Source organism: Rhinopithecus roxellana, chromosome 2 (genome assembly GCF_007565055.1).
Source record: "Rhinopithecus roxellana isolate Shanxi Qingling chromosome 2, ASM756505v1, whole genome shotgun sequence".
Taxonomy (NCBI): domain Eukaryota; kingdom Metazoa; phylum Chordata; class Mammalia; order Primates; family Cercopithecidae; genus Rhinopithecus; species Rhinopithecus roxellana.
The window spans coordinates 51840530-51845910 of record NC_044550.1 but is presented as its reverse complement, the minus strand read 5'-3'; the positions used below and the strand labels follow the sequence as shown (position 1 = coordinate 51845910).

The following is a 5381-nucleotide window of genomic DNA, read 5'->3' as shown; positions in this document are numbered from 1 at the left end:
ACTAAAAATATTAAAATTAGCTTGGTACGGTGGTGCACACCTGAAATCTCAACTACTCGGGGGGCTGAGTGAGGCAAAGAATTGCTTGAACCCAGGAGGCGGAGGTTGCGGTGAACTGAGATTGTGCCACTGCACTCCAGCCTGGGCGACCGAGTGAGACTCTGTGTCAAAAACAAAAACAAACAAAACATTTTTGTAGAGATGGGTTTTCCCTCTGTTGCCCTGGCTGGTCTCAAACACCTGGCTTCAAGTGATTCTCTCGCCTCCATCCCCCAAAGTGTTGGGATTACACACATGAGCCACTGGGCCTGGCCTTTCTGATGTTTTTAAATAAAAGCTTAACTTCAAATTTGTATGTACTTTGGAAGAATACAGAAACTTTTATGTAAATAATGACAATGCAGCTCTCTGTCTTCTGAGCTTATATAATGACAGCTTTTTCTTTAGAGATCAAAGCTGTTTAAACAGGTAGAAAGCTCTCAAGAGGACATGAAGGTTTATATGACTAAAACTGGAGGACCCTAAATTAAGTGATGTGCCCATTTAGTGGCATTGCCAAAGCTAGAACACTGGTTTCCTAATTCCTAGTCCAAGTGCTCTGCTCATACAATTGCGCTTTCTCCTACAAGGTAGAAAATGCAATTAAATAATTGTTACTTATGTGTTTATACTTATACACAATAATCCCTAAAAAAGTTTTAGGTAACAGGGATTTTTTTAAATGTATATTTCTAGACTCCTTGGATACATATACAACAAAAAAAGCAGAATTAAATGTGACAGGGTCTTGCTCTGTTGCCCAGGTTGAAGTGTAGTTGTGCAATGATGGCTCACTGAAGCCTCGACCTCCTGGGCTCAAGAGATCTTCCCACCTCAGCCTCCTGAGTAGCTGGGGCTACAGGTGCACACCACCACACCTGGCTAGTTTTTAAATTTTTTTTGTAGAGATGAGGTGTCACGATGTTGCTCAGGCTGGTCTCAAACTCCCGGGCTCAAGCGATTCTCTCGCCTAGGCCTCCCAAAGTGCTGGGATTATAGGCATGAGCCACTGTTGGACTTGATACCAATGGGCTAGGGGAGAGGTCCCCAAATGCCAGTGGGACCTTGACTCTGGTTGGTGTCCAGGCTCTTGACACCATTGGAAGAAAGAATTCAAGAACGAGTTGGTAAAAATAGTGAAAGTATGAAGATTTGTTGCAAAGTGAAGAGTACACACTCAAGAAAGGGGAGTGCAGGTGTACTCAAGAGGTGCACAGTGGGGTCTGGGGTTTCTATCTCTATGAGTTTATTTAATCAAGGGGTGGATAAAGAAATAAAAAAAATTAAAATTAAAATATTAAAAAAAATAAATAAAACAAAAATAAAAAATAAAAATCAAGGCATGGAATATTTCATGAAGATTCCTGGAAAGGTAAAGATTTCCTGGAACTGTGGTGCCACCCATTTTTACACCAAATATATGTGTTCCTGGAACTGTCATGGTGCTGGTGGGTGTGTGATCGAGTATTTTAATGAGCATAGAATGAGGTCCTAGGTGAAACTCAGGTCAAATCCAGCACTATGATGGGTCCGGTCAGTCTTAGCCAGCATGGTTCACACCTGGTTTTCAGGGTCTTATCAGCCCCTAGTTTATGCAGACATTTCAACAGTTTCCTTTCTTCTAATCATGTGTAACTCCTGCCTAAAATTTTCTGTTCTCCTGTAACCATCCTGTATTCTTTCTGTTTCAGACTCACTGAAGCCCCAAACTCCTGGGCTCAAGAGATCCTCCCACCCCAGTCTCCTGAGTGGCTAGGACTATAGACATCCACCACCAGTCAACCAGTTAAAAAATTTTTTTTGTAGACATGGGGACTTGGTGTGTTGCCCAGGCTGGTCTGGAACTCCTGGCCTCAAGTGATCCTCCCACCTTGGCCTCCCAAAGTTCTGGGTTTATAGGCATGGACCACTGTGCACAGTCATCTGCTGTTCTTAATCAATGAGACTGTGATGATAAATTGGGACATATGGTCTCCAAAGAGAAAGAAGCTGGATGGCTTATGGCCTGACAATTGATGTAGCTTTACTGAATGCTTTACAGATACGGAAAGCTAAGAGTAATGCAAAACTACAAGGGCTGCATAGTATTCCATGGGGTATATGTACCACATTATCTAGTCTTCCATTGATGAGATCTTGTCCTTTGCAAGAATATGGATGAAGCTGGAGGCCATTATGTTACTGGTGGAAGGTATCTGAGTTACTGGTGGCAAATCTGTATGGGTCTGCAGCAACCTCAGTTCTTGCCTCCTCAGAAGAAAGAATTCAACTGAGGCATAAGGCAGAAAAGGAGACCCAGACAAATTTCAGAGCAGGAGTGGAAGTTCATTTAGAAGGCTTTAGAACAGGAAAGAAAGAAAAGGAGAGTAGGCTTGTAAGAGACCCAAGCGGGCACTGAGATCAAGTGTGGTGTTTAACCTTGATTCTGGAACTTTATAGGCTGGCCCCTTTCCCATGACTCTTCTCTTAGGGTGAGCTGCCCACACGCACAGCGCCCTCCTTATCTTTGGGTGCACATGTTTAGGAAGTTGTACACATGCCCATCTGAGGCTTTCTCCCCTTTTTCGGTGGTGTTTTCTTGGAGGGTCATACTCCACCATTTTATCTCTTAATGCGCATTCCTGGGAAGTTGCTTCTCCCTGGTGTCTGCCTTCAATTAACGCTTTAGTGCAAAAGGTGTGGACCATCAGGAAATGGCCTCTCCCTGGCACTGGCTGCCAATTTATCACTTTTAGAGAGGCGATGTGATAATACTGAACCATCATCCACATTCCTAGTGGGTTGGGGAGTCTTCTCCTGCCCCACTCATGCCTAACTACCTGTAACAATTATCCTTAGCAAATTAATCCAGGAACAGAAAACTGAATACTGCATGTTTTCACTTACAAGTAGTAGCTAAATGATGAGAACACATGGACACAAAGAGGGGAACAACAGACACTGGGGTCTACAGGAGGGTGGAGGGTGGGAGGAGGGAGAGGATTAGGAAGAATAACTAATGGGTACTAGGCTTAATACCTGGGTGATGAAATAAGCCGTATACCAAACACCTGTGACACAAACTTACCTATGTAACAAACCTGCACACGTATCCCTGAACTTAAAGTTTTTTATTTTATTTATTTATTTATTTTTTAGACAGAGTCTGGCTGTGTTGCCCAAGCTGGAGTGCAGTGGTGCAGTCTTGGCTCACTGCAACCTTCACCTCCCAGGTTCAAGTGATTCTCTTGCCTCAGCCTCCCAAGTAGCTAGGACTACAGGTACCTGCCACCATGGCCAGTTTTTTTTGTTTGTTTGTTTTTTGTATTTTTAGTAGAGACGGGGTTGCACTATGCTGACCAGGCTGGTCTTGAACTCCTGACTTGGTGATCCACCCGCCTCGGCCTCCCAAAGTGCTGGGATTACAGGTGTGAGCCACTGCGCCTGGCCTAAAATTAAAGTTAAAAACAAACCAAACAAAAAACTATAAGGGCCAGGCCCTTACTCAGGGTCTTTTATGGAACTTTCTCTCACTGGCCCCAAACCAACACTAGTATAGCCCAAGTCTCAGTCCCACTACTATTGTGTGTAGCGTTAAGCTTCTCTACTCTCAGAGTCTAAGCTGAATGGCAGAAGACAAGATAAAGGAAAGTTTTTCCTTCCTCCCTTCTAATGAAAGGTGCACTGCCCCACATTATTTTCTGTTCTAGAATCCGCCTCCCCTCAGGATGACTGCCAGTGAGAATATGCACACCTCCACATGAAGATCTGCACCATCACAGAGGGTGTGGTCGTGCCCTCCACAACTCTCTAAGACCAATTGCCTCAGAACCCATTGAACTAACTTTCTTGCTTTCTTGCTTGCTTTCTCTCTCTCTCTCTCTCTCTCTCTCTCTCTCTCTTTCTTTCTTCCCTTCCTCCCTCCCTCCCTCCTTCCCTCCCTCCATCCCTCCCTCCCTCCCTTCCTTCCGTCTTTCCTTCTCTTTCTTTTTTTTGACGGAGTTTTGCTCTGTCACCCAGGCTGGAGTACAGTGGCGCTATCTCAGCTCAATGCAACCTCTGCCTCCCAGGCTCAAACACGATTCTCGTGCCTCAACCTCCGGAGCAGCTGGGATTATAGGTACGCGCCACCATGCCTGGCTAATTTTTGTGTTTTTAGCAGAGATGGGTTTCTCCATGTTGGCCAGGCTGGTCTCGAACTCCTGGCCTCAAGTGATCCGCCCACCTTGGACTCCCAACATGCTGGGATTGCAGGTGTAAGCCACTGTACCCAGCCCCATTGAACATTTAGATTAAATCTTTGGCACCTTTTAACAAGGTAATGGCATTTGATGCCATTTTAAGTAAATTAGTTAACAACACATTTATATCCCAACTGAAAAAAAGTACTAGAATATATGAATGAAGATTTTGTATAAGTAGCTGAATAGTGGGATTGGGAAGTAGTATAAATAGTAACTGGAAAATTAGGTTTTAGTATGCCAGTAATATATATGTCTATAGAACCCTATTATAAACCTGATAAATTTTAGTGGGAAGTCATTAAAGCCTGCAAAAATGGGGAATGTACCTGAAAGGCAGAACTGGAGACTATGATTTTAAAAAATATTTAATGTAGGCTGTGAAGAACTTTGCATTGTGATAACTCCTTCCTTTCTTGCTCCCTGGCTATCTTAGTGGCAGCTCTTAACTGGGGAGCATCACATACTTAAGGCAGGAAGATGCTGGCTGCAGTGAAGATGAAAAAGTCTCTGGAGTTGATAAACTCTAGGTTCCAACTCATTGTGAAAAGTGGACAGTACATGCTGGGATGCAAGCAGACTGTGAATATGATCAGACAAGGCAAAGTGAAATCAGTTGACCTCACCAACAATTGCCCAGCTTTGAGTCAATATGAAATAAAGTACAATGCCACACTGGCCAAAACTGGTGTCCATCACCACAGTGGCAATAATACGGAATTGGGCACAGGGTGGGGAAGATACTACAGAGTACACACACTGGCTATCATTGACCCCATTCTGATATCATTAGTAGCATACCAGAGCAGACTGGTGAAAAGTAAAACAAGCACAATTTTTCTTTCTCTCTCTCTCTCTTTTTTTTTTGAGACAGAGTCTCTCTCTGTCACCCAGGCTGGAATGCAGTGGCATATGATTTTGGCTCACTGTAACCTCTGCCTCCTAGGTTCAAGGGATTCTCTCTCCTGCCTCAGCCTCCCAAGTAGCTGGGATTACAGGCGCCTGCCACCATGCCCAGCTAATTTTTGTATTTTTAATAGAGACGGGTTTCACCATGTTGGCCATGCTAGTTTTGAACTGCTGACCTCAAGTGATCTGCCCGCCTTGGCCTCCCAAAGTGCT

The 5381-nt window shown here is 44.1% G+C and overlaps 1 pseudogene; it reads left to right on the top strand.

The window, feature by feature from the left end:
• The first annotated feature begins 4739 nt into the window (after window positions 1–4739).
• On the top strand, window positions 4740–5083 carry LOC115892386 (annotated as a pseudogene).
• The last annotated feature ends 298 nt before the right edge of the window (window positions 5084–5381 follow it).